Raw genomic sequence first — 12,100 nt, forward strand, 5'->3', positions numbered from 1 at the left:
TCTCTGTCCAGTGATATGAAAACTATTTATAATGCATTACACACCCCAAATGCAACATGCCCAGTGTGAAAGAACCAAGTAAGAGACTTCTATAATTCGGGGATCCTTTGGATCCTGACAGGGGAGGTAAAGTCTAACGAAAGGCAAAACTTTTTTTTTGTTTTGGATAGAGTGGAGAGGGATTAGAACATCTGTCTGTTTTTTTGGCCATGGGACAGGAAGTAAAGGTAAATCTCCCCAATGCGACAAAGATGGCAAATGATGTCATCATTTTACAATGGCCCGGTACGGAAGTGGTAAAAACCCATCCTAACTGTCACGATATAACAGTTTATTTCTTTTGCCCTTCTATGGTAACTGTATACATCATTCAAACATATTTTGTAACAATGGCTAATAATTTTACAAGTGCGCATAATCCAGGTAACAAATTTAGTTTGACATGTTTAGTTGTATTTGACAATCCATTTAACAGCAGCATTTTTTTCTTAAAACTTTATTTATTGTTAATTTCATATCTGAATTACCGTAAAAAGTATAATGTGAATCTTTAGAATACAGCAGTTATCTAACTCAACCAGGCAGCAGACCTGCCGAGAGCAGACAAGTTTAGATTGGCGTTAGATCATAAGAATGTTGTGATAGCTTCAGCACTGTCAGTGACACCAGAGGGAGAAAAAGCCGGAGCTGCAAAAATACATTTCACCATCAGAGTTTCATTGTCCAGTGGCCAACTGGGATGTAACTTCTTTTATCAGAGCAGTGCAGAACTTATTAACATAGGTATGCCTGCCTTATGCTGTGCCAACAGCATAAGATATATCAGTTATTTACACAATAATATAAGCAGCACTTTACCTATTTAAAGAAAATGTGTTGGTATTAGGAGAAATCGGTGCATGGTTTGCTCCTAAGGAAAGAATGGAACCAGTATTATCTATTCAAGAATAATACAGGTAATAAGGGCTGAAGCTAATTATCTATGGGTTGTTCCAGTAAAGTGGTCGTGAAGGCTGAAAGTTTTTTTGCTATCTTAATGCACTCTATGCATTAAGGTAAAAAAACCTTCTGCCTGAAGCGCCCTGCCAGTCCCCCCCCCCACTTATACTTACTCGAGGCAGGTCTCAATCCAAAGTTGTGCATGAGAGCAGAGGCTCCCTCCTGGCCCAATGTTATCAATCACAGCCAGTGAGCAGGGAGGGGGGGTATGAGGCTGAGCCATGCTCTGTGTGTCAATGGACAGAGCAGGGATTGAAAGATTGAAAGTGTGCCTGTGCACGACTGCCCCCATAGCAAGCGGCAGGGGCAGCAGCCAGGAACTCTGGCGGGGGACCCAAGAAAAGTAGGATTGGGTCTGCTCTGTCCAAAACCATTGCATAGAGTAGGTAAGTATAATATAAAATACCTATAAAAATAAGATGTGAGCCAAAAACAGAAATGCATTATATTACAGCATACAGCACTCAAAAGTAGAGGTTGCATTTAATTATTTTTTCCCTTTTGTTTTCGCCTTCTGAGTATGCTCTCCTGATTTGGACTACAAACACCTCCCTTTCTCATCATTTCTATTAAATAGAAGAGACATGTGTGACAAACCTAGCCGGGACAGGGGCTTTTGGAGAGGACTGGGCAAAAGCCTCTTACCAACTGACTATGTGCCCTAACATTTAAGGGAACACTATTATTCGAAAGGTGTATGCCTGGGGGGATCCGTGGAGTGGTCTTGTTACTTTGGATTAAAGTCCATGTCTGCCCAAGACACAAAGACTCTGGGACTCTAAGCCCGGGGGCCATGCTAACTTCTCCACACTATGGGACTCACATCAGATGTTGATGTCATCAGCAAGCCACCTGTCTGGGGTTTGCCTGCTATAATGTGTTTATTGTAAGTAGGTCTGGTGGCCTCCTAAGGGTCTTTCACCCATTGTTAATTGTGCTAATTAACTCACCGTTTGTCTGTCTGCTAAACAAAACATTGTGGGTTGTGTTTATACTTGTAATAATGTGCAATGTCTAGTACACTGTATTCAGTATTGTAGAAGTTGGCAAGTCTGACCTGGAACGAAACCTCAGAGTCATCCAGGTGGCTAATTAACGTAATATTTATAGTATGTCTGTTGTTCTAATTATATTCCTGTGTGCAGTTTGTATTGTAAGGGTAATATGATCAGGAGGAGAATGTCATCCTGTGGTGTATATATTCTGTGTTAGTTTGTTCAAATAAATGTGCTCCAGCTTTGCAGCCAAACAAGTCCTGCCTAGTTCTTGGTTGTAATATGTGGCTATAATATCTATCTTCAGACTGGAGGAAGCAGCATATGACGGAAGCACTCAAGCAGAGTGTGGTACGTTCCATTACAATGTTTTTTGTAGTTCACAGAAGATAACTGAAAAAAAAGCTAATAACACTGTTTAAGATCTCAGTGGTGTGTTTACAGCTCAGGGCACAGGAAGTTTTCAACAGCGAAGTTCAGTAAACAGATTGTTCTAAGGATTTAAAATTTGCAAGGGCATCAATAGTTATTTTCTGTACTTGAAAAAAAATGTAGGTAGCCTGAAAATAAGGTGAATAGGTATCTTATCCTAAGACATTTTGACTTCTGCAAGGTATAGTATGCTGAAATAGTAGACAAGACTGTAATGTAATATATGATTCAGACTGCTTTTCTAATCTGTATTTCTAATCCAAAGATATGCATGAATCACAGCCCCCTATATGTATTAATAAAGCATTTGTCTGTAACTGCTCTGAAAGTGACAATAGCTTCGGAGCAAATAGAAGGGAGCAGACTGAGTTTAGTGACCAATCAGTTTTTAACTGATTCAGTTAAGATTTTTAAAATGAAAGATAACAGTTGACTATGCACATCTGCCCCAGATTCTGTCTGCTCCAGTTTTAGTAAATTTTTCTCATTGTTTGCTAAGCCACACTAGGAACCTACCCACTCCAGCATTTTTGGAAGTGGTTCATGAGCACACGAACAGCATCAGGCCTCATTTATCAACATGTCTGAAAGACGGATTCTAAGTAGCCCATAACAACTACACCCAATCAATCTTTTTTTGTCGCTCTGATCACATAAATATATTACATGTTGATGTTTTAATATGGTTCCCATTAAAAACTTTCAATATATTTTTGTGAACTGGTCCAAAACTAAACTGCATATTTAAGATGAGGTTTTAATGCATTGTACAGGGGCAATATCTTTGGGTTGTATTACTAAAACTAGAGAGCGCAAAATCTGATGCAGCTCCACAAAGAAACCAATCAGCTTCCAGACTTTTTGTCAAAGCTTAATTTAACAAGCTGAAGTTAGAAGCTGAGTGGCTGTCATGACCAGGTGCACCAGATTTTGCACTCTCCAGTTTTAGTAAAGCAACCCCTTATATGTCTCTGTCTGTAGTTGACACTTTTTTTGGGGGGGGTTTTTACAAGAAAATATCATGCCCACCATAGACCCTTCATATTGGCATTGCATGCTGTTTTAAAAGATCAGTGAAAAATGTAGCGATAAAAATAAAAAACAATAAACATTGAACAATATATCAAGTATTATGTGTAAATAATAAAAACCTTGTGATAAAAATCAATCTCCAATATAATGAATATAAAACAGAACATGTATATAATGAGTAGAAACACAGGTGAGAAAGTTCCAAAGGTGATACAATCCTATGGTAAACATATATAGAGTCCACCATGAAAAGTTGTTGCTCAAAAGTGGGGTACAAAGACCTCAGCAGGCATGTAGAGCATCATGGATAGTGTCCTCTACCCAAGATAAGGGGTATACACTCTTTCCGGAAATATTGGACTCAAATGTCAGCTACGAGTCAATCAAGCGAGGATAGCCTGATCAGCAGATTTCCAAAACAATCCAGGGAATCCAAAGAGCTCCAAGAACGAATCCAGGGAACGCGCAGGTAACCGTGAGGCTGGAACTCAGATGTTAAGCAGCCAGATTGGAAAGCCAAAAAGATCACATTGAGTCATCAAAAATTTCACATTCTTCACTTCTCTCAAAAGTGGTAGCGGCTAGTTCCTACCCAGTAGAAGGACCCTGGTGATGTCTACTGACATCACCAGGGCCCTTCTACTGGGTTAGAAACAGCCGCTACCACTTTTGGAAACCTGCTGATCGGGCTATCCTCGCTTGATTGACTCATTGTCGCTTTCATTTGAGTCCACTATTTCCAGTAAGAGTGTATACCCCTTATCACGGGTGGAGGACACACTATCCCTAATGCTCTACATGCCTGCTCAGGCCTTTGTACCCCACTTCTGAGCAACAACATTTCAGGGTCGATTCCATATATGTTTACCATAGGATTGTTTTACCTTTGGGACTTTCTCACCTGTGTTTCTACTCATTATATACATGTTCTGTTTTATATTCATTATATGTGAGATTGATTTTTATCACAAGGTTTTTATTATTTAAACACAATACTTGATATATTGTTCAATGTTTATTGTTTTATATTTTTAGCGCTACATTTTTCACTGATCTTTTGCATTGAATTTTTGTCACATTCTTATGTAGCAGCTGTTCATTTTTCTTCACTAATTGAGTTAGCGCAGTAATATCCCCTATCCACATGCTGTTTTAAACTCTATGGTGTATCAAGACATCCATATACTTCTCTTCATATACTTAACTCAACCAGCCATACTCCCTAGATGCTATCATACATGTTTTTAGCCCCTATGTACATAATAAAACAATGCTGAGAAAGTTTTCTTTAATCCTAGAGACAATAAGCAGTTTATAAATAGGACTAGGAATAGGAATAGAATTTTAGGCCCAAGAGAGACCCGTATGCACTCTAAATGGTAGTTATGGAAGATGAGATTGTTTAATGGTTGCAACAGTGAATGTATGCATTGAGGGCATTTATCTCTGACTTGAAACATATGTATCTGTTATATTTATGCATGCCCTTGGATGGTCATGTCAGTTGAAATTTTATTGTTAGAACATAGATGAAGATAAGATACATTTTAAGCCATCAATCATGTACATATCCAGATAGTTATTAAGGCTGCAAAACTTGTTCTGCTAACCACAAGTAAAACAAAACTGCTTACAGCTACATGAACAAGCAATAACTAGATTAAGTTCTGAAAAAAAATTTGGTATTTGAAAGAATCTGGGAGCTAGAAAAAGAATTAATAAAATAAACCTGAATGCCAACTGTAACAGGGACAATGTCTTGATTTATTCTGGATGTAAAACTAATGAGACTATTGTTATGGAAATGAATTGTAACCACCTAAGTGGAACACTTTACAGAGAAAACTAAAAATATAATTTCAGCTAGGGCTGTTATTCTTTAAATTATATAATATTTATTCATGAGACGTATTTCACTTTATTTTTCTAAAAAGTTATACTGAGGCTAATAATTCATAAACCACTGAAAAGGCAAAATCCCATTTGCCGATAGTAACAACAAGAATTTTGTATTAACTGATCGAGAGACAAAGAAAATTAAAACTTCAATCGCTACAATTTACTATTCCACTTAGATTTTACAGAGTGCAGAGCAAATGAGAAGCATCAGGCAATAAAAATCAGGAAACAAAGACTGCAAGCAATGTTTGAATTGGTAAATAAAGGAATCCAATCATATGAGTTACATCAACACAAATCTATAACCCTCTTATGGTATGGTATCTCTCATAATATATGAACAAACACCAATGTAATAATGAGGTAGGTTGTATAGTAGAATATGTAAAGACAGCATGCCATTTGCTAAAACATGGCTAATGCCACGTACACACGACCGGACTTTTCGAGGGACAAGGTCCGACAGACTTTCAACGGAGTTCTGACGGAGTTCTGACAGAGTTCTGACGGACTTGGCCACACACAATCACACCAAAGTCCGACGGATTTGAACTTGATGACGTACGACTGGACTAGAATAAGGAAGTTCATAGCCAGTAGCCAATAGCTGACCTCGCGTCGGTTTTTGTCCGTCGGACTAGCATACACACGAGCGGATTTCTCGGTAGGAACTGGGTCCGGCGGAGTTCTGGCGGAAAAATTTGAAACATGTTCCATTTCTAAAGTCTGTCAGACGTTTGCAAATCAAAAGTCCGCTGCAGCCCACACACGATCGAATGGTCTGCCAGAATTGTTCCGTCGGACTTTTGATGTTGAAAAGTCTGGTCGTGTGTACGTGGCATAAGAGAAACTTTCAACTACACTCAAAGTCTCTGTGGCAACATACAGACCTGTTGGCTTACCAATAAAGGGCAGGCAGCAACGTACTGTAAATCATGTGCTAAACACACTATTGAGCCAACAAGGTTTTTATTTATTTTTTTTGCTTTTTTATTTTTTAACACCCCTCTCAATAATAGAAAATAATCACCTTTTCTTTACTTCCTGTTTATATGTGGGTGAAGAGAAATATCTTTTGACATGTGAGTCACTTCCCTTCTCTTGGCATGGGATCTAGTTTTTGGTCTGCTGCTTTCAAAAGAAAGGGGAACAGATGTGCATAAATATAATGTGTACATTTTAAATGCACTGTTGTTTAAAACCTTAAAGTTTAATTTAATAATAATAAAAAAAAATAGGACAAAGGACCTGTCATAGGCACTCATTAAGCATGTCGACTATGCCTGCTCTTTCCACCCCCTCCTTCATTTAGTGAAGCTGTACTATAGCTTCCAGTAACAAAAAGCTCTATGAATGAAACACGGATGGGTGAATAAAAGGTCTACCTCTTCCATTTATAGCTGTACAGCTTCTATAAATGGTGGAGGGGGGAAGGAAAGGGAGCCATAGTTAGCACTCTTGATGTGTGCCTATGATAATTCCCATGGCCGTATTAATACCCGCAGAAAAAAATTGCTGCGGGGGGTGTGGGGTGAGACAGAGGACTGAAGATTTCAACTAAAGGGGGCCATACATGATGCAATTCTCCCATTACCACAGTCAGTGTTAATGGGAAAATCCCTACCATGGAGCTATTGTGTTCTCCTGGTGGTGGGGTATGAGGAGCCATTCCTGCCAGAAGAACACTATGATAATTGCTATCTGCTATAGCCACTGGCAGTAATTGCATGTAAAAATCTGACATTCTGGTTATGCCCAAATCAATCGAAGAGTCGACTTGGGTGCAATTAGCCTGCCCATAGATTGTTCATATATAAGCCATTCCCTGATGAACCAGCCGAGATTCGAACTATCCATGGCTGGCTTAATACAGCAGCTATAAAGGACAGTTCTCCCTGAATGTAAGTACCATCTCTTGCACTGATTTGATAAAAAAAAAAGAAAAAAAAAGAAAAAAAAAAACTTGGGCTTTAACAAGGCCTCCCCATCATCCTAAATCTGGTAATCCACTCTGTCCACTTTCTCCACTCTCTGATTCTTTTTTTTTTTTGTATGTGATGAAATCCTGTCTTCTAAACCACTTACATTATTAAGTTTATGACTTAAGCATTTGCCATATTTCATCATCAAAATGACTATAATCCTAAAAGTAAATCCTCAGGTTACAATTGATAACCAGCTTTTACTTATATGTCAGCAACTGGGGAATTTGGAGCTTTTAATGTTTGCAATTTTCAAAATGCCGAGCTAAACTCTGAGGATGCATTTGGCCAGGATATTAAATTATTGTGCAATTGAAATTATACAAATGTATTCAACCAAATTACTTCTGAGAACAGATGACATCATTAAACATTTTGGTGGCATCGACTAGGTAATAATTTAAGAAACAGCATTCCTCAAAGTAAGATAATGCAGAGTAATAGAAAAGTGAATGGTTTCTTAATCTATCCAGCTGGACAGTAACAAGACAATTGACCCAGACTTTCTATATACCAGCAGGCACAAAGCTGAAGAATTTTACATTGTCCAAGGACTGATACAATACTTACTGAAAATGCTGCTTTTGGTGTTTCAGTTTCTTTAAATTATGATGAGAGTATGATTATTGTTACAAGTATTGCTGAAACTGCATAACTTTTTTTTTTCGTTAACAAATTCCTACGCGTGCGTTAAGATCTTAGGACTTAGCAGACTGCACAAAAGTAGCTATAAGTCTGATTTGCATGAAAATAATCTAATTCCAGTACAGCCTGCCCAATTTAAGATAATGCAATGCTTTAAAGCTACACGATCACTTACAAAGCACAATTTACTTAACCCTTGCGATATAAACTTCTCAGTTGGCAGTGCTCCTGCTGATGTACAGTAGCAAATATAGTGTACTGAAAAATCAATTGAGTCTTTCTGCACATTGATGAGACAATATGGGAAATCTCTAGATATATTTGTTACAGCAGTGTTTGAAATTAATCTCAAAAGACACAGGGGTCAATTTACTAAAGGAAAGGGCATGTTCAATTTGTGAAATGTATGTTCACTTTACAATGTGAATGTTCCCTTAGCTTAGTGAATAAAATGACAGTGTCCTCACTTCAAATATCCAATGGCAGTCCCCGGGGTTACAAACTTCCGACTTACAAACAACTTCTACTTACAAACGGAGGGAGACAACAGGCAGTAAGGCAGTAAGAGGAGATCTACTCCTAGGAAGGGAAATTCACTCCTGTAAAAGTTATCATGGGAAAAAGGTGTCTCCACTGAAGCTTTATCCCTTATTCTTCCAAGTTTCCTTGACAACTCAAAATTTCCAAAATCAGGGACAGAAAGTGAGGTGAAATCTTCTGAACAGGGACAAAGACAGCAAAAAAAAAAAAAACTCAATTTCATCTCATTTACTAAGTTGGTGAACTAACTTTTTATAAAGTGAACATTCATCCTAAAACTAAAATCCCTGCATCTACAGATATCCACAATCTAACGCTAACGTATCTAACCCTGCAAAAAAGAAATCAGTATACTTTTCTGCAGCTGCTTTGACCCGATTCCATGCTGAACTGTCAGTCGCGGCTTTGCTGTGAGGCGGATGCAGAGGACACAGCCAACAACGGAAGCCCCATAGTAAGTCTATGGGTGACGTCACTTCCCATTCATTTCACAGCCGTTGTCAGTTGTGTCCTCTGCAGAGCTTCCACTGCTGGAGGTTGGACCTGATATGTGCTGATTTAGTCTTTACAAGGCTAGATAGGATAATGTTAGAATGTGGATGACTGTAGATGCAGGGATTTTAGTTTTTGGGTAGACTTTAAATCCTATATATTAAGTGGCTGAAAGCAGAAGTGTCTGTATTGCCTGCAACAAGTACAAGTACTAGGAAACCTAGAAGCTTGCTTGGTAATGTCCATAAAGCAGCCAGGAGCATGTCCTGTGATTAAAACATCATCTTCAAATCCAGAATGTATAGCCACTACTCCTTTCTCACAAGGCATTTTATCAAGTTATCAATGCAAATATATGAAGTATTTCTTAAAACTCATTGTTATATTATAAATGTAAAACTTAAAAATATTTATCTAGACTATCAGTCCTTTAAGTTTATATAAACCCAAATCAAAAAATTTAAAATATTACAGCTTACCATTCCTTGCTGCAGTGGCTGTAGAGAGACGGTTTCATTCTCCTACTATTGCAAATTCGCAATAGTGTGAACCCGGCCTAAACTAGGGCTTACGATACCGATATTTCGGCAACCTCTCAGGCCGATAGCCAATATTGTCTGCCGATATTCTGTACATTTAAAAAAAATATTTTTACACTTTTTTTTATCAATGATATTGGTGTCATAAGGAATGTAAACATCCCTTGTGACAGTAATAGGCAGTGACAGGTACACTTTATGGAGGGATTGGGGGTCTATAACACCCCAAACCCCTCCTCTGCACTATTCAAAATGTCAAGATCTGCATTTTTGAATACTTTCTATTTTTTAAAACTGGTGCCTTGAAGATGCCATAAATCTGGGAAGTGATGTCATGACATCGCCTTTGGGTTACTAGATCCGAGGCCTGAATGAAGCATCGGCTTTGTTCGTCCCTTTGGCCAGCCGACCATTGGATGGGAGAACCCAGGAGAGCGGCAGAAGGCAACGGGAGGGGGGATGTTCCCTCCCGCTTTTTGTAATCACATTTGAGCGGCTTTTTGTGAAGCAGCCCTGTGTGCTATACTGGGAGTTTGAGAAACAAAAACACGCCTCAAACTCCTGCTATTCAAGCCAGTCTGAACAGGGCCTTAGGCCTGTTTCGCATGGGCTTCAGCTTGTATAAGCCCTTGTACACACGGTCGGACATTCCGACAACAAAATCCGTCGGATTTTGTTCGACGGATTTTGTCCAAAACTTGTGTTGCATACACGCGGTCGGACAAAGTTGTCAGAAAATCCGATCATACGTAACATGATGACGTTATTTCGTTACGACAGGACTACGTTCAGGCTAGTAGCCAATAGCTTTGGTCTAGGAATTTGATCTGAGCATGCCTGGCACTATGTCCGATCGGAATTCTCTACACACAATCGGACAAAGTCCGAACGGATCATGTTGTCGAAAAATTTTATAGCCCAGCTCTAAAACTTTGTCCTTCGGATATTCTGACGGAAACAGTCTGATGGATCCCACACACAGTTGGATTATCTGACAACACAGTCCAATCAGACATTTTCCTTCAGAATGTCCGACCGTGTGTACAAGGGCTAAGAGCAGTGTGAACAGCAAACTTTGCCAAGCACATGCACAGCTTTTAGCAAGCTTTGTTGAAGCGTTTGCACCATTAGCTTCAGTTTGTAAATGTTGAACACAGATAGGAGTGTTGATTGCCACTTTCAGCAAGCTTCTAGCAGGCTACAGAAGGGTTTCAACAAGCCTCCAGAAGTTCTGAAGCCTGATATCAGCTTGTTTAAAGTGGCAATCAACACTCCCATTGGTGTTCAACATTTACAAACTGAAGCTGAATGGTACTTCAGCTCAACTCAAAAAAGCCTGCTGAAAGCTCTGCAAATGCTTTATTGAAGATTGCTGTTCTTATACAAACTGCACATTTGAAACAGGCTTCATATGTAGTTTCTTTGTAACTGAAAAACAAGGTAAATTTATAAAGCACTGAATGTGACATTCATCAAACATTCACTGCACACAAAATGTTCTGGTGCATGAGTGTTATATTACAGGGAATGATTCACCTGCGATGAATCTTTTGTGAATGTCACATTCACTTCTTTATAAATATGCCCGTTATGTTTATGTTATAACTGGTACAATGAGAAAGACGGTGTTGTATTATGATCGCAACTCCACCTCCAGGGGCCATACGCAGGGGCATTTCTAGGTGTACAAAAGATCTTGGTCTAGAGCCCATAGCAGTGTAGCAAAGAAAGTCATACGCTTGGGCGGGCATACCCATGTATATAATATATATGTGTGTGTGTGTGTGTGTGTGTATATATGTGTATATATATCCCCAGAGAGCCCCTCACTTATATCAGGGTCCCCAGAAAGCCCCCTTACATCTGGGCCCCCAGAGAGCCCCCCCTGCAGAGACTTGGGGCTATGGGACCCAGATTCGGGGCTATAGCCCCAAAAAGGCACCCCCTAGTGATGCCACTGGCCATAGGTGTTATTTGCTTTCTCTGTTTACCCTCGGTTAGTATGACACTACTGAAAGCTAAATCCAGTAGTGTGCCATCAATATATGATACATAATGAACATTGTATGCACGTTAGTTAACAATAACAATAGTACTGTCTATGTTGTGATTTTATCCTGCAATATAGGTTTACAAAAAAGAACGACTTTGCTCAGGATGCAAATAATGTAGTTAACTAAGTTTAATAGGGGACAAAGTAAACTGCCGTGTAATCTCCTTCAACTTTTATTAATTACTTTTTGGCTGGCAAATGACAACGTCTGATCTTTCGCAAACACAGCGCTGCAGTCAAATTTCCATGGTGACAAGCCTCTGCTAATACCCAGGCTTTTTCTTTGCCTGCAGCATAACCGAGTACTACAAGTGAGATATAAACACTTCTATCAACATATGCATTATAATGATTTTTCTTGTTTAGTAAGTCAATACAAAAGAAATATTATGCCCATTTTGGTGCTGGCTTGTGCTGTCAGCAGATGTGACAAAGAAAATCTAAGCAGATGGGATACATCTGTTAATCATAAACATCCTTTCATTAGTGCCA

General features: G+C 39.0%; 1 protein-coding gene across 10 annotated transcripts in view; it reads right to left on the bottom strand.

The window, feature by feature from the left end:
• PTPRM (protein tyrosine phosphatase receptor type M) overlaps positions 1-12,100 on the bottom strand; it is a 982,826-nt gene that overhangs the window by 604,472 nt on the left and 366,254 nt on the right. The gene's annotated exons all lie outside the window — the stretch shown is intronic.

This window comes from Lithobates pipiens, unplaced genomic scaffold (assembly GCF_037356315.1).
Source record: "Lithobates pipiens isolate NorthernLeopardFrog02 unplaced genomic scaffold, aLitPip1_a1.2 Scaffold_19, whole genome shotgun sequence".
In the NCBI taxonomy this organism is placed as follows: Eukaryota; Metazoa; Chordata; class Amphibia; order Anura; family Ranidae; genus Lithobates; species Lithobates pipiens.